Source organism: Ammospiza caudacuta, chromosome Z (assembly GCF_027887145.1).
Source record: "Ammospiza caudacuta isolate bAmmCau1 chromosome Z, bAmmCau1.pri, whole genome shotgun sequence".
NCBI lineage: Eukaryota > Metazoa > Chordata > Aves > Passeriformes > Passerellidae > Ammospiza > Ammospiza caudacuta.
In genome coordinates, this window is record NC_080632.1 from 51,010,182 (window position 1) to 51,032,260 (window position 22,079).

Consider the following 22,079-nt stretch of genomic DNA (forward strand, 5'->3'; position numbering starts at 1 on the left):
CTTCTTCATTATTTTTAGACACTTCTCAGATCCTTAAGTAATAAAAAACACATGCCACAGTATGTGCTCAAACTGTGCCAAGTACTTTACCAAGCAATGGCAGAGCAAGTTCCTGCATAGTAGTTGGGCCAGTCATTTCAGATCATTTCAACATTAATTGACAGAATGTAGATTAACTAGAAAAAACTCTCAAACGCATTATTAATTCCTTGAATCATTGCAATGTGAGAAATTCTTCACATAACTTTCACACCCAGTCAGACTCTCTTTTTTTTTCCCTGTAAGAAAAGTTGCGATGCAATCAACAGTAGGTGCCTGATTCAAAATGCTTATGGATATTCGCCCCAAATGAAATAATTCAGCAATATCTGCTTTCTATAAATGCACTACTGAGTTAGTTTACTAGCAGAAGCATTTGCAAAAACTAGTGGTTTAAGTCAAGAGTTTGAGAGACTGTTTTCAATGTAATATTGATTTTAGAATTACTTAGAATTGGGGTTTTAGCATGTATTCTCTTCTAATCCATTCAGTGAACAGAAAAAATAGTCCTGATTTCCAATAAAGGTTCAGGTTTTCAGAATTAATTACTTGTATAAAACTTGCTTATGAATTTTTACAAAAATTATTCAATAAAAATTTTTAAGTCTTGAAATAATTACAAAATTTTCTAAGCCAGTGTTCTCACATTCAGTGACTGGCAGCATGTGCTATCCTAAATTCCCAAAACATTGTCATAAATTCCCAAATGCTCACTTCTGGTTATTGAATCAAGTTATATTTCATGGGATTAAAATTAAAATCTATTTTATTAATTGCCAGATCTACCTGTCTCTTGATCTGGCATTGAAAGAAGCAAGGGGCAGCTGCTTTTGTGTGGGAACAGAGGACATGGTCTGGAAAAACACACAGAAATGGAACAAAACAGAGGTTTATCATCTCCTCCACAGGACAGGAGTATAACAATACATTAATTCTGCTTTTTCACACTTTCTCCTCCTTTATTCAATATTTCCTCATGCCCTGAGAGAAGAGTGGGCTGTGGCACTGACACAGTCTGAGGATGTCTCTGTGTGTCAGAAAAGCCTTCCAGAAGCTGACCTGTCACTCTGCAGAGTTTCTTATCCCCCATGGTGCCCACAAGTCAGGAGCATCTCTGATGCTGTTTCCATGCAGGGACAGGTAACATTTTAAAGATCTTTGATACTCTCAGAGTCATGGAAATGCAGATAAACAGGTCAGTCTTTAGTCCTGTCTCCTCTGCCTGACAAGCACACATGCAAAATTATTCAGTCACAGCTGAGCAAAGCTGAGAAGGGTACAGTAAAAATAGTACAGTAAAAATCAGATTCTATGTCCATAATTAATAAATTTATTTTGGGGCCAGTAGTGCACAAGGAAGGTGACGTACAATTTTGATTATTTATCAAAGGCAGATTTGTTGTTTGTCTTTGTCCCTAAATTGTCACAATATTGAGGGATGCTGTACAAGCAAATTTTAAATGAGAAACTTAATTTTATAAAGGCTGAAAATTAATCTAGAAAGGCAGCTATTCTCTGCATCATAAAGGACAGGCTGATGGAAAATCATTAAGCCACTGTGGGATGCTGAAAAGAGTAGTCACTAATGATTGAACTATGAAATCAAGAACACTATTGTATAGTTGTTACATAATTTATGTAGTTAAAATCACAAAATGTTGCTGATACTCCCAAACAAATCAAGCAAATTCTATTATTGTTGATCACTCAGTTCATTAATAACAAGCATATCATTTAAAACATAAGTTTTAACAGCCTTAATGAAAGGTTGTGCTGTGTTTGAAGTTTCATTAAATTTTCCATGTTTTATTTTGCATAGGTGAAATTCTGGCTACCAATATTTACACTTCACAGAGAACTTCTAATTCGGATTTTTGGTTTGAACTCACCTTCATTTTTTTGAGCACCTGTCAAAATGCTGGAGGCTGACATCAAGCTATGTTACTTTTCTGTGTTTGCTTCCTTAACAGAGTATTTCTTCTACTTGCCAAAATCACCTGCAGGCAATGTACTCTAGTGTCCCTTCTCTTTCTCCTTTGCTTGCTAGTCATTATACTTAGAGAATTTAGCTGCTTCAGCTCCCATTGCAACTTCATTTCTCCTGCTTGCCACGACAAGTAAAACTAAAATCTAATTTTACCTATTAAAAAAATTATAACTGCACACCTGCATTTTTTTTCTTGCAATTTAAACCAGTCCATTAAATAAATTGAAAGAAAAAAAAGTCTAGTACTCTTGAGATCTTACATCTCTTGTAAAATGTCTGAAGAATCATATCTTTTTGGTAGAAAACTGTCTTTTGCACAGAGAAGTGAGTGAAGAGAAAAAGTCCAAGCATCAATCTTGAATTGTGTTCATCTGTATATTCTTCACTCTTTTTTTCTCTCACCTAATTTTCATTTTGATTACTCCAACTGTTTTGATTATGAGTAGTAGAGTTACACAGAACTGTGAAGTCAAAAATTTCCTCCAAATCCCTGGGAAAAATAAATGGCCTAAAAGAGGAGTAGCAGGGAATTCATGTTATGGATTAGAAAAACCAAATCCTTTTATTCACTAATGGAAATTCAAGGCCTGTAATTACATCCTGATCCTAGCTAGTTTCCCTTGCTCATTTATTTCTAGTCTGCTCAGAATCCGTTTCTAATGATGATTGGAGCTCTTCGCATGGTAACATATTAAGAGACAAACCAAAGAGATAATTCCTAGGTAAAACTGACCAAAATTGTAATAGTTAATACAAAACCCCAGAAAAAGAATAAATTAAATCCCAGAAAAAGATTAAATTAAATCCCAGTAAAAGAAAGATCTATGACAGCCCAAAAAGTGTTTATCTCTTGTTTAACACAGATGAAAAACACAATGGTTAGGTGTAGTCTGGGAAGAAACAGTGATAAGAAACTCAAAAAGAATAAATCGCAGAGCTAGAATTCTTTCATGATTTTTTTCTCCCTAGAAATCAAATGCTGTGTCTGAAGCCTCTTTTGACTTTTTGAGAGTAATTAAACGGAAGAGATTTATTCACTGTTGTCCATATGGTTGTAGGAATTGAAGTAAGCAAAAAGGTCAAGAAATTAGGTACTTTTCATGAATGATGTTAATTTAATTTTCAGTAAGAACTATAAGAAAGAGATACCAAAAGGATGAACTCTTGGAAAAGTGATCCCTGTGGGAGCTAGTTAGCCCTGGTGCTTTAGGGTGCTTTTGTTTAAGCCTTTATCTTACTTGTACATTGTCACACCCTGTGAATCCTCCATGCTGCTCTTTTTTATCTTTTCCAGAAGATAAATTGGCAGAAGTTTGTACAGTTTCATTTCCATCTAACATACTTCAGAGAAAAAGGCAACCTTACTTACAAGAAATACTCTGCTTTGTTCTGCTTCAGATAGAATTAGGTAAAATGAAGCAAGGAAGAAAATGCAACTAGGTTGAATTTATATCAGTCAGACAGAGTAGAGGCAAGTGCCCTACTAGTTGGATCAGTCCTCTATCCTGCTACAGTCCATTAATTAAGTTGATTCAATGATGATCAAATTCATTTTACTTCCAACAGAATACAGATGTCCAGGGAAAACAAATTTTAAAAAATAGATAAAATCCAATAGAAATTCTGTTAACAAGGACAGAAAGGTAACCTATTATATTTATCCAGCTACTTTTGTGTCTGTTTTGAAATTCAATTGAATACAGATAAGAGAAGTTGTTTGAAACAGAGAGGTCCTACAGGCCAGAGTCCTGACTGTGGATATGTACATACACTGGGGCCTGCATTCAGGTTTCCCAGAGAGACACATTCCTGATCTACTGCACACACTTTCCAAATAGCAAGTACTGACTGAAATAAGAAAATAGCATTTTTAAATATTTTGTTGCTCAGACTACCTGAGGAGAATATAGAGAGCAGGTAATCAGAAGAATTGCAGTGATGAAGGGAAAATAAATCCAGAAGAATATGAAATATTTAAAATGGAAGAATCTCTTATTTGTGTTTTTTTTTTTTTTTCTTTAGGAAAGAGGCTGAATTTCATTGTCCTAGTTTAAAATATATCATCCAAACTCTCACTAGACTTCTGCTTCCTTCCATTGAATAATTTTTGGTTTAAACATGCGCACAACAGATTCATATTCCATGGTCCACAACAGCCATTAGATTAAAATGCTTATAGGGCAAATTTATAGTGAATTATTAAAAAACATTTTCCTAGAAATGGAGAGAAGGTGGAGTACAGCAATAACTGATGGCAAGTTGCAAACTCTGAAGAGCTCTGTATTCCTTCCAGGAATGTTGCAGACCACTTTAGTGTATTGCATGGTTTCAAGTCTTCAAGAGCCATGGAAGGATGAAGGGAAATGACATTAAAGTGAAACTGTCCTTGTTGACCTACTGTCCTTAAGTTTGAAAGTACTCCCCCTTGTTTAGTTTCAGAATGATCTTATAAAAAGTCCCTCTCCATCTTTCTTGTAGATTCCCTTCAGGTACTCAAAGGTCCCAATTAGCTCTCTCTGAAGACTTCTTTTTTTCAGGCTGAACAACCCCAAGTTTCTTAACTTTCCTCACAGGGAAGGCGTTCCACCCCTCTAATAATTTTGGTGGCCTCCTCTGGACTTGCTCATGCAGTTCCGCTTTGGTCTGGTGCTGTGCCCCCAGAGCTGACGCAGCCCTGCAGGTGGGTCTCAGCAGAGCAGAGCAGAGGGGCAGAATCCCCTCCCTGCCCTGCTGCCCACAGGGCTCTGGATGCAGCCCAGGACACAGCTGGTTTTCTGGGCTGTGATTGCTCATGGCTTGGTCATGGTGGGTTTTTCATCCCCCAAAACTCCCAAGACCTTCCGGGCAGGGCCAATCTTGATCTGTTCATTCCCCAACCTGGATTGATACTAGGGATTGTCCTGACCCAGGTGCAGCGCTTTGTACTTGGTCTTGTAAAACCTCATCAAATTCCATGGGCCCACATCTCCAGCTTGTCCAGGTCCCTTTGGATGACATGCCAATGCTTCAGGTGTGTCAACAGCACCACCCATCTTGGGGGCCGTCTGCAAATCTGCTGAGGGTGCAGTTTATCCCTTTGTCTTATGTCACTGATGAAGATATTAAATAACTCTGGTCCCAGTACAGACCCTTGAGGGCAGCACTTGTCACTGACATCCATTGGGACTCTGAGTCCTTGACCACAACCCTCTGGATGAGACCATCCAACCAATTTCTCATCCATATAGCAGTTCACCCATCAAACGCCAATTTGCCAATTCAGAGAGTAGGATGTTGCGGAGGACAGTATCAAAGGTTTTACAGAAGTCCAGGATATCCCCAGCCTTTCTCTTATCCACTGATGGTGTCACTCCATTATAGAAGGCCACTGAGTTGACCAGGCAAGACTTCCCTTGGTGAAGCTGTGCTGGCTGTCCCAAATCATCTCCCTGTCTTCCACAAGCCTTAGCACAGTTTCTAGGAGGATTTGTTCCAAGATCTTCCCAGGCACAGACATGAGGCTGACTGGTTGATTGTTCCTAGTTCTCCTTTCTACCCTTTTAAAAGATGGGCACAATATTTCCCCTTTTCGCTCTCCTGGGACCTCACTGGACTGTCATGAGCTTTCAAACATCATGGAGAGTGGGTTGGCCCCTACAGCTGCCATTTCCCTCAGGACTCTGGGGTGCATCTCACCGGGTCCCACTGACTTATCTACATTCAGGTTCCTCAGGTGGTCACCAATCTGATCTTTTCTTACAGTGGGAGGGACTTTGCTCCCCAAGTCCCCATCCTTCTGTCCATCCACTTGAGAAGTGTGGGAAGAGAGGATATCACTGAAGCATGAGACAAAAATATTGTTGAGTATCTCAGCTTTTTCCTCATCCTTGCTACCAGTTTTACAGCCTTGTTCAAGAGGGGCCATTGCTCCTTCTTTGACCTTCCTTTTCTGATTAACTTACCCATAGAAACCCTTCTTGGTATTCCTTGTGTTCCTTGCCAAGTTCAGCTCCAGCTTTGCCTTGGTCTTTCGGACCCCATCCCTGCACAACTGTGCCTCATGTCTACACTTTTCCCAGGACATTTGTCCTAGCTTCAGTGCCTGTCCCTTTGCTTCTTTCCTTTCGGTTTCTCCAGCAGGTCCCTACTCAGACGTGCTGGTCTCTTTCCTTCCTTGCTCAATGTGTTCCTGGGGATTGTCAGCTCCTGCACTCCCTGGAAGATTTCCTCAAAGATTTGTCAGCTCTGTTCCACTCCCTTGTATCTGAGGGCAGCCTCCCAGAAGATCCCACTGATTATCTCTCTGTAAAGCTGGAAACCTGCTTTCCTAAGGTTCAGGGACCTAATTTTACACCTCAGCTGACCCATATCTCTCAGGACTTCAGACTCCACCAGTGCATGATCGCTGCAGCCCTGGCTGCTCCAATCTTGGTGTCCCCAGTTTGCTCACTGGCACTGGTGACCCTCAGCTCCAGCAATGCAACCCCTCCAGTAGAGCTGTCCATCACCTGGGTCAAGAAGTTGTGCTCCACGCATTCCAGCATCCCCTGGATTGTCTGCAGCTCACAATGCTTCTTTTTCACCAGATGTTGGGATAGTTGAAGTTCCCCAGCAGGACAAGGGCCTGTGAACAGGCTTCTCCTGTCACTGGAGCAGGAAGGCCTCATCCATAGGCTCCCCTTGGGCAGGCAGCCTCTAGTGGATGCTGACCACAAGGTTCCCTTTTTTACCTGGTCTCTGATTCTTAGCACAGGCTTTAAATCAGCTCAAGGCTGTTCTTCAGACACAATTTTCCACACTCAATCCCACTCTTGATGAGGAGGGCAACACTTCTGCCTCTCCTTTGTCTCCTGTCCCTTCTGAATAACCTGTACTCATTGATAGTCACACTCATGCCATTCATCCCACCAAGTTTCAGTTGTGGCAAAAAGGTCACACTTTCTAGCAACATGGTGTCTTCCAACTGATTGTTTGTTGGCCATGTGCATTGGTGTAGAGGCACCTCAGCTGGGCTGTCAATCATGTCACCTTCCTAGAAGAACACACCTTAATTCCTTTGAAATAATCCTCTGGTGTTTCCCTGTAGGCACCTATTACCCCAGGAGTCCCCAGGTCATGTCCATAAGATTGCAAGTGTGCTCCAGGGAGGCCAGCACAGGTCAGAGTAAGCAGGGCGTAGCTGCACCTTGCTGGGTGTCAGTTTCACTCCCAACACTGGTATGCCACTCATAGGCTTATCTCTGCCAAGGCTGATGTTATCTCCTTCCCCTTCAAACCTAGTTTAAAGCCCTCTCAATCAACCCTGCTACTCACAGGCTAGAATCCTTTCCCCTCTTTTAGACAGGTGAACTTCATCTCTCTCCAGTTTTCCTGGTGCTGTATGAGCCAGCACATGATCAAAAAACCCAATATTCAACTGATGGCCAGTTCATTCAACCAGTCTTTAGACCATGTGTTTATCAGATAGTCTCTCCTATTCCTTTTGGCATTCTTCCCTGATACCAAAGGAGTTAAGAAAACCACCTGTACTCCTGTCCCTTCAACAATTGCTCCAGCGCTCTGAAGTCCTTTTTGGTTGTCCTAGATCTCCTCTCATCTAGTTTATCACTGCTGACCTGGAGAACCAGCAGAGTGTAAAATTCAGAGGGCTGAATTAGTCCAAGTCTCCTGGTGACATTTCTTGCTTACTTCTGCCTTAGTCAAATCATGTGATCATCCGTGAGTATCTTGGGCCAGAATAACCAGCTCCTCTTGTCAAGGGATAGGTGAAGATGCCACAGGTTTAAATCCTAATATTAATTAAGACTGGACTCTTCTTCAATATTCTAAGTAAGTGTTAAGCAGAAAATAGTCTCTATATATAGTTTGATCAGAAAATAAATGCCATGATGCAGAAAACTTTTTTATGAAAGTTTAATTTTGATATGGCTCAATAAAATCATGTCTACCATTTTTCCAAAGGAAAAAAACAAATAGACAATTATTATAAATTGAATTATGTTATAATCATGAAATTTCAATCAATCTCCTCTTATTTACTTTCCAATCCTATCCCAGACATTCCTCATAACCTTTTCAGGGTCTTAAGGATGAAATTCAACACTAAATCTTACCATTCACTCAGACTTCCTCCTCAATTGCTTCTCCCAATTTTTGTCTCTTTCCTTTTAGTTTCACCCTTCCAGATCCATGTTTTTGTTTGTTTATTTTTTTCTCCCCAACATTCCCTCTAAATCTCAGGGGCAGACTGTAAGCATTGCTGAGAGAAACATTCCCATTGTTTGAAATACTTAAAGTGACTGCTCATTAGTGGTAGCTGTTTTCACAATCTGGCCAGTGTGGTTTATCTTGGTTTCTTTTATAAGAAAAGCTAGTGATTTTATCTCTACAGCCCACATTAGTCCTCAGTTTATTATTTCTCCAGAGAGAAGGAGGGCAAGAGAAAGACCCTGAGTGCCTCTTCCATTCCCTGTTAAATAAAACCTTTAGGCTTCTGACATAACAGTGGGATTCAGCTGATAAAATACAGTGGCTTACATCTGAAATAGTTGTACTTTTTTGCCCAGTGGAAAAAAAAAAACCATTTTCAGGGCACAACTCATCCCATCAAAGTAAACTTCTGAAATGGATCAGATGAATCTCATCTTTAACATCAGCAGTTATCCAGAGGCTCTATTTTGATTAAGTGGCCTCAATCATTAACATTTTTCCTGATGTTTCTTGCTTTAAACATTCTCATTAATAAGTTAAAAAACTCTGATACAGAGTAACTTACTAATTCTCATTAGTAAGTTACTCTGTATCAGAGAAAGTTTCCTTATTTCCATATAAGAACTTTGTCTCCTCTGTAACACTCAAATTTTCACAGGGAGTAACAATAGAAAGTAAAAATTGTACATGCTGTGCGGGTATATAATCAGATCAATCTCATGTCCTCTTAAATGCTGAAGAGCAGAGTAGTAAAAAAAAGTGTAGTAAAAACAAATCTACCAGCCTGGATCACAGCAAACTGCTATGATATAAAAAAGAAAATAAGGGATTGCATTTGAGTACCAGTATTCTTTTATTGTCTTGACATCCTAAACTTTTACATAATATCTTGAAAGCTGAAACACTCCAGCTGAAATACAAATATTTCTGTTTGGAAAAATTCTTGGGTGCTTCATATGAGTTGTATTACAAAAGCTTCATATGCCAACTCATGCTCCATATACTATGACAACTCACAATCTTTCCTGTGATTAATACTTAGAAATATGTAGAAATCTTTCAGCTTTGGAAGCTGAAGTCCCACTGGGGAATCCAGAGCCCATGAGAGAAGAAGGACATGATGTAACTGAACAGTAGCTCAGGTGAGTCACTACTGAAGCATATCCAGCTATATTATTTTGTTGTGGAGACATGCTCTTTTTTTCACTTAAAAGTAAATTGAAATTTCAAAGGAAAGACACTTCATTAAAAATTATGCATGAAAACATGGAGCCTAGTTCTCCATAATAAACAATTCTGATTGACTGCTATAAATCCACCATAATTAATAATTTACCTACAAGATTATCTTAACACTTTAGAAAAGCCTGACCATACATTGGAGAGCGAAGTAAAGCATTGAATTTTTATATGAAGTTGTCTTTAAATTAAGTTTTGTCATCATATATTTGCTACCTGTTCATCTGGAAGTTTTTACACTTTCTTTTCCTTTTTTGCTTTGGTATTTTAGTGGATACTGATGTTGGAGGAGATGTCACAGGGTAGAAAATGTACTGGTATTACAAAAAGAACATTTAGTACAAGGAGTACATTAAACACAACTGACTTTTGATCCCCAGGCTGTCAACATAACACACCCTCACAGAACTTCCATTAAAGAGGAGGTATCACCACCAAAATATTAAAGCTCCCTATGTACTCCTCAGTCCACAATTCAAATTGAAAACTATCCATAAACCGTCATGCATCAAGAAAAAGAGCAACTGAAAAATGTTATCCAAAGTTTGTTACAATGATTCTTTACCAAGAGCACTTTATTTTATTGAAACACTTCTACACACAGGTTTTGCTGAGAAGCTGTAAGGACTGACTGGTAGTATTATCCAATGTTACTTGACCACAGCCCAGTAGGTTCCCATTGATCTGCTTGTAAATGTCAATGACCGCCCTGTGGGAAACCAGAATAAAAACTCTCCAGACACAATAGGAAGCCTTTCTCCTTTTCATAGCTTCAGAAGCATATCCATAATCAATGAATATTTAGAAATTACCAAAGAAAAAAAATCTGATTATTTGGATGAAGTTCCAGTTTGTTGAAAGACACTATATAAGGCAAACGGTATCAACTATGCATCCTTCCTTTGCTCCCATAGGTAAGGCTGAACATGAAGCATATCTTCACAAAGATTTTTATGTTCCACAAAAAATATTTTCTGAAATGAAGAAACAACAGCAGGAAGTAAACATTATTGGGAATATTTTCAGAAATAAGACTTACAAGGAAAAGGTGAATGTCAACCAAGTCATTATGTATAACTAGAACAGAAATTATTATTCTGTTTTTTCACAGATGCCAGTTTCATCTCGTGCTATGTTGTGAGTCTTTTCAGTTCAACTGACTAATCAAAAGCCAGCTTAACAGCTGGCATAAGCAGTATTCCTATGAAAGAGATTGATGTGTTTCATAGTGCTTGATATATCATGAATTGTCAGCAGCTTGGTGAGGACTCCTCACATGTAAAGGGTCAAAGGAGTTGTCTCTTCTGTGAGCTCAGTTTCAAAGTGCAAATCCATGTATAATTTTATATTCTTTCCAGTAGAGAGAGAGAGACATGAGGGGCTGGGAATGAATGTTTAACCTACATACAATCAAGGTACCCAAGGGAATTTTTTTGTATTTTCCTAATTAGGTCAGGATCTCATTAAAAATTACTTCTACCTTCTCATTAATGTACATTAGAAGACTTTCGGCCTGCACTTTAGGTAAACAAACAGGCTGTCTATTTTGGAAAATCTAGTTTGGAGGGGAGATGAAATATTTTGTTTGTTTTGGATTCAGGAAGTATAAAGACTGGGACTTTGCTGTACTGAAGACATGTGCTTCCATGAGATTCTCTGTCTCCAAAATAGGTTGTTGTCATAAATATAATTCTGTATAAATAGATTTGCATCCTCTCATTGAATTACCTGGCTAACTATCTTGGTTTAGGTTGTATTGTTTTGTCAGCAAATAAGCACTGAAATCCTGGGGACTGCAAAGGTATTTTTTTTATTTGTTTAACTGCCTTAATCTAGGCATCAAACTTTGCCCTCCTGGAAGTTTAACATTGGTAATAAATAGGGAGAAGAAAAGAAACAGAAGGCATATATCTAAATTAATGTTCAAAGACAGGAGAACATAAGTAACTCAAAGTAATTCAAACCTGTACCAGTTAGCCTAGCAATAATTTATAGTCAGTCAGACCAACAATCTGCATTGCCCATTGCCTGCTATAATTTTTGATTTCTCTTATTGCCAAGATTTTCAAAGTATAAAGTCTTCACAAAGAATAGGAATATGATAGCAACAGGTTAATAGAGCTGCTTAATACTATAGTTTGTATCCTTTTGCATCATTAAAAAACTGAGGATTTTATTTCCACAATTCACCCAAGAAAGTTGCTTTTATTCTCTCTCTGAGGGGAATTCACATTATGACACAGTCTGAAGTTGCATTCATCACTCTGCATTCACAGCACGCTGTCATACCAATCCTCCCCTCCAGCACTAAGAATAAAAATGATAATGCTTAGGAATTAATCACTCAAATTACTTACTCAGAAGAAGTACTGCCAACCAAAACCATCTCTTTTGCATCAGGTTTGCCTATGTTTTGAGTGACCTAACAGGGACTCTCACTTGAACTTGGGTCCAGCACAGTCTGAAAGTCAAAGACAAATGACACTTTGTGCTTCAAAGGGAAATGGCTGCAGAGAGAAACCAAGACAAATAGCCCAGGGAGTATTACAATCTTTCGAGCAATCCCAATTCACTCTGAGAATATTTACTCTTCTTTTTTTTTCTAATAAATATTCCTTCCCACACTTGTCATTATGCCATAAAAGATCTCACAGTTCTTTTTTTTAGAACATATGGTCCTTTTGCTACCTACTCTTTCTCTAAAGCTCCATTTGGAAATGATGCATAAATACATCCTGTTTTTCTCAGCTAGAAGAGTCACCCGGCTCAATACTCTTCTTTATTAACACCTTTTCACTTGTTGTTGCAGTTGAATGCATGAGAGGAGATATAACATTTTCATTTCATATCAGCAAGTGAGAGGTTGGGTGTTTTTTTAATTTCCTCACCAAATGCCAAGATGTCATGATGCTGTTAAAATCAGCATGCTAAGATTTCAGCTCTAGATCTCATTAATCCATCTCAGTCCCACTTCTATTTAAATACTTCCTTAACATTTTAGAAACTAACACAATTACAATTTAAAATGAGACAAACAGGGAAAATCAAAGCTTTATTACCACAAAGTATGATTATACAATAAATTCAAAGTGGTTTTAAAAAAATGCTGGAATCATAAATACAAAGAAAGGGAAGAGGAGTCTTTGCACCCTCAGGATTTGTATATTTTAACTATTCCAGTTCTTACTAACAACTGTGATAGGTAATGATTCACCTTTTTTTTTTTTTGAATATAGCTTCCCTAATGATATGCAAATGAACAAGCTTCTGACAAAAGCATTCAATAAAATCATATTTAGGATCTGGCTTAAAATTGTGTCCATCAAAAAAACCAAGAATAGCTCAGCATTAAAAATATGTAACATTCAACAGAGCAAGCATTAGTACCTTCCCAAGGTAAGTGGTGATATTTTGTGTCACCACATCTCAAGTTCTGAATCTAACTGGTGGTTTGAACTCTAAGATCAGTAAGAGCTCTTTTGTAAGTGTTGTCTTTGTTTAATCTTGGGCGTCAACTGGAGAACCCTGTTCCTGGTCAGCAGCTAAGATACATTAATTTCAGATTTATCTCTCAGCATTTTCACGAGACAATGTTTTTTAAACTGCTGTTGCAAACACAAGACCTTCCACTGACTGATCATATTTCTGTAGGAGATAAACCAGAAGCTCTATCAGACTCCATTATTGAAGTTCTGCTCTTGTAGCGTGGGAATAAGAGGGCACAAACCTTCTTTCCTCTCCACTCAAATTCACCAGTATGGGCTCACTTCAGAAAAGCATTTCAGCTTCACTTATTAGGGCTTTCAAGAGCCATGCATTCCTCTGGAAATGTTCTGAGCAGGTCTCTCTTACAAAAAGTTGATCTTTTATTTTTAATTTACAGAAACTTTTTAAAATGTGTCATAACCACTCCGCTGTAAATTAGACACAGAAAGACTTTTTATTTCTTTGTGTATTATCAGGCACATTGACATCTATAGAAGTGAAGGGAGACGACCCATCCTGTGATTCGGCATCGAACTCCAATTTATTGATCTACCAGCCACTTTTTATAACAGTGTTAATTAAGCTTATACATATTGCAAAACCCAAGCTCATCATAGGTCACAGATTACACATTAACCCCTCCTTTTGTTTTCAATACCTGTGGTTTGTTATTGAATCCAAGATTTATTTTCTCACCCTGTTATGAAAGTTCTCAAGGCCTCCATGTTTGTCAACTTTTGCTTTCCCAAAACTTATCCAAGGACAAGATATTTACTTGTTATTAAAAACAACCTGAGAACTTCTGCTGTTTACATAAACGTGCCTGAGAACTTTTGTTGTTTACAGAAACAGGCTGTGAGAATTTGCTCCTCACAGCTGCCTTTTACTTTTCCATCAGCTGTATATGATTATGGCATGTCTGAACAAAACTCTATAAGCCATTTCTGAGCAAAATTCTCCAACAGACATCTGCATTTAAATACAAAGGCTATTATGCATGATACTTCTTTATGCACATGTCCTTGTGTTACTGTGCAAAAACTACTTAACTGAACCCTCTGTAAAATAGTTAATCTTCTATGTGGGGCTTTTTCTTCTCAGAGCCAATGCAAATCTTATGGTCAGTGTCAGTGCCTGAGCCCTCAGTGTCTTTTTCCAGAGTAAGACATCAGCCCAGACATCACCATTATTTTAAGGAACTGATGGTTCAGAAGACTGCATATTTGGTAAGTAATTGACAGGAGGCACTAAGAGAGGCTCTTACCAGAGGAGAGCATGTTTCTGAAACTGTAAAAGCCACCAGTGCCCTGATAGGTGAGCTATTCAGCAAGCTAGCAGATCATAAGCTTTTTTTAGTTATTTAATATTTCTCTTATAGTTTCACATCCAGAGTTTCACATGTATTTTTCTGTTAGCATGTAGGACGAGTATTTTCAATAGTGAATCCTTCTGAAGAGAATGTTGTCTGATTTATGTAACTGGGCCAACAGCTGAAATTACTAAATATTTGCTGACAACACTGTAGTCTTTGATGCATTAATGTGTCCTTGTCCTGTACTTGTGGTTTGTGTACATGTGTCTCTCAAGAGCCAGTCTAACCCTAGGGCTAGAAAACTGAGGGGCAGACACCTTTTTCAAGTCTGAATAAATAACTGATGAATATCTAAAAGAAAAACAGTTGTACTTCACATTTATATGTATGAGCTCTACATTCTTAAAAATATCTCTGCATTCATGAAGTTTAAGAATCCTAAGAATTGCACCAAGGACATTATGACAAGTTATTTTCCAGAGCTGCTAACCATTATTTACAGTTTTAGTTGCGGCACTTAGTCAAAAAATAAAGGATTTCTTTTAAAATGTACTAGGAAAAATATACAATTTAAAATATAATATGACTCTGGCATCATTGACAAAATTTCATGCTGAAAACTGTATGGGCATCTAGCAACCTGTGCTAATGAGCTGGAGTTAGTATTTTTCCACAGTATACTACATTAGCAGGGTGCTGAAGGGTCATGTAGAATTTATATGATCTGCATAAATTATGGAAAATTAATACACTTTTGGAAAAATACAAGCAATTTTATAAGTGATATTGAATATTTGGCATTTCTTTTCTGCTTCTTCTGCTATTGTATTTTTGAAGAAAGAAGCAAGTGTAAATGATGTTTGCTAGATTCCTTCTTATAGTCTCACTGAAAGCCATTGTATTATACACAACTATAAACAAATAAAGATGACTTTTTACAATACTAATATAAAACAGACTGGAAACTATTCCAGTGTATTGAGAAAAATGAGAGCTTGCTTCATGCAAATAATCTAGTTGAAGCAGTGACTGAAACAAATACAGATATAACAGTGTCGCTGCAGGAGAGAGTAGAGGCAACACACTGCCTTATTTCTCCAGTGAGTTTGGCTAAATGTCATTAGCAGACAAACTCTTTTGTTCACACAGATTAATTACTCACAGGTTTCTTTTGTACTGTAGTACCTGAAGCTGAAGCTGGCAATGCCCATCTAGAGAACCAAATATCTCCTCTCATTGCAAGTACATATCAAAGAAAACATTGCTACTAATTTTTTGTTGTTGTTGTTAAATAACTACCATTCTTTTAGGTATTTTTAAGAAAAAGCAAATTAAATCTAAATGTTCTGTTTTCTGGTAATAGAAGTTGGGGAGGAGGTTAAAAACCTTGTCCCAAATTATCATCAAATTGTCCTTTTTTTCATGCATTACTGCTGCACACATAAACTGGCTGTGCAGACCCTGTCCTTCCACCAGAGAACACACAGTGTCCATACTCACCCACTTTCCAATCTTGGTCACATATCCTTGCTGTCTCTGCACTGCCTAGACCACTTTACAATCAAGACGTTCTCATTTGGCTTAAGCAGGAAAGTCTTCAGCAATTTCCCAAAAGACTCCACTGTGATTCTCGGCTGAGATCCTGTCAGACCCGTTACCTGCTCCTGCTCAGGAGGGTCTGTTGAACTGCTGCATTACAAAAGCCTATGTTAAATTTAGGATATCTCCAAAACAGTGAGTTAAAGTGACTACTCACAAACTGTTCAACAGGGAACTCCTGATGTTAGGGTTATTTCCCTGGCATATACCACTGTTGCAGTTATCAGTGCAGATGTTCTGATCCCATACAGATACCACTTTTCTCGATAGGCTGTGACATCAGGTCTTGAAGTCTGACCATGAGAGAAGTGGGAGATGCTCACAGAGATGACAGCAGCCTTCTAATTTAGAACTGAGATCTGGTGTTTCTGAGAGAGAGTCACCCAAGGAAACAGAAGACTGCTCAAGATTCATACCAGGTGAAAAAAAGGAAAGGTCAATCAATGATGGAACCCAAATATGAGTTTTCTATGTGTGAACTAACAGACAGAAGTTTCAGTAATACCAACAAATTAGCTCTTTTCTATCTCAGTTTCTGGTCCTCAATCTTTCACACCAGTGTGTTCTAGCGTGAATCCAAATCATACTGCTGGGAAGGGTTTCTTGAGAGAGGTGCTGTGCATAAGTCAGGAGTCCCTTCCTGCACACCACTCCCAGCACTGTTCCGACATGCAATGAGCTACAGAGTCCAGTTTGGTGGCCTTGACACAGGTCTCATTACCTCAGGTACATGAATTGGAAATAAAGCACATCAAAGAGTAACAATAATAGAAACTGAACCTCATGGTCAGACTCATAGCAGGCAGAAATTTATGTGCAAAATTCTTATCTGTGCATCAACATGCACAAGGGCAGGCTGACTCAGACCACTGCACACAATTTGGGACAATACTTGTCTTTGCTACATTGCAAACACCAAATGCCTTCTGGGAAGTGTTACTCTGAGCCACTGTACGCTGAGACAAGCTTGTGGTGGACTAACCCAACACAAATCTCTTACACCCAGAGAGCAGAGACAGAACTCCTCCTGCCAGTTGTCTCCCTCCTATCTGCTACTAGCTGTCATTTTATCTGCTTACCTTTGACTGCTTGTGTGAACTTCTGAGTGTTTGCTGAAACACAAGCAAAATTTATTTTCTTGTTAAAAAGGCAAGCTAATTTTCCTTTCATTAGTGCCTGGTATGGTCTCATAACTATCTGAATAGTCTGTAACTGATAAAACATTTGTCAGATGGAAATTAATTCTCTTTCATTTAATCTTGTTTCCTTCTTTGGTGCATTTTATTTTTAAAGGTAAAAAAAAGTAATGATAAATGAAAACCCACCATTAATAAAGGCACAGATTGAGAACTATTTATTCTGCCACTATCCTTTTTTATGTGCTACAAAATTCTAGCAAAATAATCTCGTATTCCACTTTTTGTTGTTGAATGAAAGGCCTAATTTGCAACAGCCCCCTACTTGCATTCCATTCTGAACCCCACTTTTATTTCCAAGAGCGAGATAGGCATAGTGACAAGTAAATTATACTGAATCAGAAGTAAATAGTTTTCATCCCACTCAGACATGTGGAAGTGAAAATGTACTTTTAAGGTTTTCACCGAACAGCAGGAATATTTCTCGAGCTATTTTGAACTTCTGAATTGCTGCAATTATCTAAAATGGCACAGAAAAGTTCTGCTCCTGCTCCATAGGTTTAACAGGCTGCCGTGCTCATGGCCTGTAAATAAGCATTTGTTTAAACAGCCGTGCTGCAGCGCTCTCACCAGGGGCTGCCAGCAGCTATGCCTCATTCAGGGCAAGAGAAAACACAGAGGACATTGCGCCCCAAGGAGCAAAGAGCTCACCACAAACACGAGGCTGGGAGCAACAAGCTCTGCCAAGAGCTGCCACACTGCTGTTAGGCAGAGGGCAGGTGCACACCAGCATCGCCAAAGCAGCACAAGGGTGGGAACACTGCTCTGTGCTGGGCACAGACCAGACACTGAGAAAGGGATTGTCTCTCCACCCAGGCACGGCATCCTAGGCCAGTGTCAGCACCAACACGCAGCATTTCTGCTGAAAGGTGAATTGTGCCTGAAGGCCACAGAAACAGTTCTGTTCCCAATGTTATTCAAAAGGATATTGTTCCCAAATTAGACTGATTTAACCCACCACCTCACCTCAGCATTCAAGCTCCAGAGCTGCTGGGAGGAACCAGAGAGACTGGGGCTGCTGTATGTAATTGAAGACCCTTGAATGTTTGGCTGTAAAATACTCAAAGGAATAGTTATTACATCAGCATAGTACAAAGCAGGTCTATTAATTGTGGTGGAATTTCTAAACTCATAGACAAGTCTTTCTTAAAACAATGTAACCATATGAGCATCTTAACATTTGGCTTTGCACCACTAAAACCCCCCCGAAAATGTGACAAAAGAGAAATTCTGCAAAACTTGGTTTTCAAAGTATAGGAACATCAACCATCTTTAATCCAACTATGTAATTTTTCATTCTTGATTTTCAGTTTACAGAACTGTTCAAGTTAATTCAACATCATTTGTTTGCAGCAGTAGCTCAAATTTTCCTCTAGTTTTCATCATTCACTATATAACTACACAGTTTAGACGGGTTTGCAACATGGAAGAGAGGAGGAGAGGTCATTGAACCATGTATGATGATAAAAAAACAACGCAAACAGTTTTCTAAAGTGGATAGCAGAAATTCCTTTTGTTTGAAAATTGAATTAGTTGCCTTGAATAGTATTTCCCTGGAGAAATCTTTAACTTTAAAAGAAAAGCATTTTGTCCTCTCTCAAACACTGCTAAAAATTTCTGCTCTGTTCTATTTTCAGCATGAGCTGTATCTGTTCATGCCCAGATGGAAAATGTCCTTGTGCCAGCACCCCACCCTGAGGTGACAATGGCATGGGGAGGAGCACGAGTGCCCAGCCAGACAGTTTCTGTAGTCTGGCAGGACTGGGGCTCTCCCATACCAGCCTCAGACCATGGCAGCCCATCCAGCTCATCCCTGTCAAGCCCAGGGCATCTGTCACTTGATCTTTGAGAGTAATACAAATATTCATCTCAATCATCCTCTCACTATAAAAAGCCAGTATCTTAGGATCACACAAGTGCTTAATGGCTTTTAATTAATTTTCTCAGTCCTTTTGCAGGTTAGATCGTGGATATGAGTCGTTCAGATAGATTTCTTTCCAACAGATTACTTCACTGACTAAGAAAACCAGTAAACTAATATAGATTACATAACTGACACAAGAAACCAGCTAGACTCTTGATAACCAAGAATCTAATTCTCCTTGGCATGACAAGGCAACTGGCTTCCCACTAGGCATCATTTTAAATCTGGAGTACTATTTCTCAGTTGTGTGCTTGGGGGAACAGTTCCTGCCTCAGAATGAAGATGACAGAAGATGCTGTTATATTTCCTGAAGCAATAATTATTTTAGCACCAAGATCTGAGGTTTATTCTAGTTTTAATTTTGTAATAGTGAAAGTAGTAATCGGACCCTTGAACTTTGAACACATTAGCAAATCATTTACAAATTACCTTTCAAAACGCACATTTAAGATACGTGAAAGAAAATCAATCTTTTACCCTCTGAAACTTTCCATTTCTAGCGTGTCCCCTTTTCTGTTATGATGCAACTGATGGTTTTCCAATTCTATTACACTGATGCAGACAAAAAGTGACAAAAACTCCTGACAGTGATCTTGCAAAGAACAGCATTAAATCTTCATGGAAATTTATGCTTCTCTGCTTCTTTTTCTGCAGTATTCACAGTTCATAGGAGTAATTGGGCACTGAAGCCCAAAGGAGTAGTCTACCTGGACGACTCATTCTCTCTTTCGGAAGATGAATGGGTTTTTATCTTAAAACAAGTTTAGACACAAATGCTTTCTTTTTCTAGGAAAATCTGTGGCAAACAAATGAAAAACCTGCTCACAGCTCTGAATTAATTTTGCATTTCCAGACAAATTATATATTTAATAAAGTGTTGCTGACTTTTTTTTAAATATCAGATCTGCTAAAATTTTTGTGATAATCAACCCAAGCCATTCTATGATTCTAAGATAACAAAGGACAGAAAAAAAATAACCAACTTCCTTGTCCTTGAGTCAATGGAAAAGCCAGAAATAGAACTGAGCAGGGCCCAGCCTACGAGTGGCATCTCAAATACCAGAACGAAACACGGTTGGAATGACTGGCATCAAAAGCCAGCCCTCATGGGTAGTTCCCACACAATGGCATCCCCTGGCAAGCAGGAAATATCTCCATTATCTAAGATCCTGTTGCATGGCAACAGCTGGTGAGTGTTGACTTGTTAGCAGTACCCACTGTACACCAGCGTGACACTGCCAACATAATAAATGTTCATTTGAGGCAGCAGAAGTCAAAATTACTTTTAATCTACAAATCAGACTTGGATTTTGACAATTTAGCAAATAGATCTCAAAAAATAAGGAGCAAGGCTCAGCTATTAATCACAGAAACGTTTTAATCCATGAGAAAACATGCAATAAAAATGGAAAATGTTTTAGGATGGATAAACCATGAGATATTTTGTCTTTATCAAGATGCATATTGTGAGTCATGCTATAAAGACATTTTTTGAGCCTGTATAAACAAGATTTTTTTTTTTTTTTTTTTTTTTTTTTGTAATGCTTAGATCTAGATTTTGATGTGAGGTAGCAACATCAGATTTAGGCACCCCAGGTGGTGCAGCAGAAGTCAATTACACATGCATCTATTCACTGAGTTTACAATAGGAAATCTTGAGTTGACTCAGAGTTCTAAAACTCTAAGTAGACGTGAGTGCATGAGCTGAAAACATGTTTCATGGTAAATTCTTGGATCACCTAAGTCCTTAATATCTTAGACAGGAGAAAATTTGTAAGATTTAAATGTCTGCTGTAAATGTGTTTGTCTTTCTGACCTGTACATACATCTATGCACTCTCAGAAATCTGAAAATCTCATTCAGTGAAAGTGGTTCTGTAAAAACAGCAGTTCTGCCAATGTACTTCCTACCTGTATTCCATCTCTTTGCTTTACAGAAACAAGAAATATATTTTCAAGAAAAGCTAAAATCATTCCAGAAGTGTGTACTATCATCCTCTGTTTCACACATTATACTACATGAATTAGAGATAATTGTATATGCAACTGCAAAGTACTGACTTTTATTACTAAGGTAGAAAAGACATCCATTAGGATTTCAGATCCTTGATTTTCAGCACTAACAGAGGTAAAAAAATTCTTTCTAGTCATAAGTTAGACCAACTTACTGTGAAATTAATGAAATAATCTGCAAAGCAGCCTTTCAGCTTCACATAGCATTATAAACCCGCATTTAAAAACATTTAGACTTCAAAGATCACACCTCATCTCTAAAGGGGGGTTGGTATCCTGGTACCCAGATGAATTAAGGCATATTAAAGAGGTGTTTATAATTAAATTCAAAGATCTTCTTCGTGGTTTAGTATAGATGAATGGAAGCAAAAGGACAGAAAATGAAGGAGCTCATTTAAATGATATTCAAACCACCCCTTTGCTTCCTATGTGTTTCTGCAAGTTTCTGAGTGAGGGGAAGAACACAGCAGAACAGGAATTCCTGCTTTCTGTGTTGAGCTGTGTGTGATGTTTGGCTGAAGGACACCTACAGAGACCAGTCCTAAATCTGAGCAGAGGAGGCCTCTGTCTGGGACCTGGTTCACCAGCACAGCTCCAGGCTTCACCATGGTCAGTCCTGCCATCAGATCAACCCAAGGAGAGGTCCAGAAGCATTCCTGAGGGTACTGGCTGCTATTGCTGAATGTGTGCAGGCATCCTCTGCCCCTCACACCAAAACCAGAGGGTGTGAGGGGCTGAGGATGCTTGCAGCCATCCCTGGGGAGGGGGCTCAAATTACCCCCACAGAGAGTACAAGCACACAGCCTCTCTGTCAGGCTGCCATCTGGGCCTTGGCCTGGTAAAACAGCTCAGATGGATGTATCTGCACTCCACTTACCAAAACTGTTTAATGTGAAGCGAATTTTCTCATCTGAGAGGAGGAGACCTGAGACCCAAAGGGCTTAGATACCTGCAGGGACTTAAGAGATCTGCAAAACTAATGAATAGTCTAAATTAGGGCTTTCCTCAGTGGGAATTGTTGTCTTTTGCCATAAAATATGTAAATATTAATTGGACTTGAGGTTTCAACTCTGTTTTTTAATTTTCTTTGTGAATC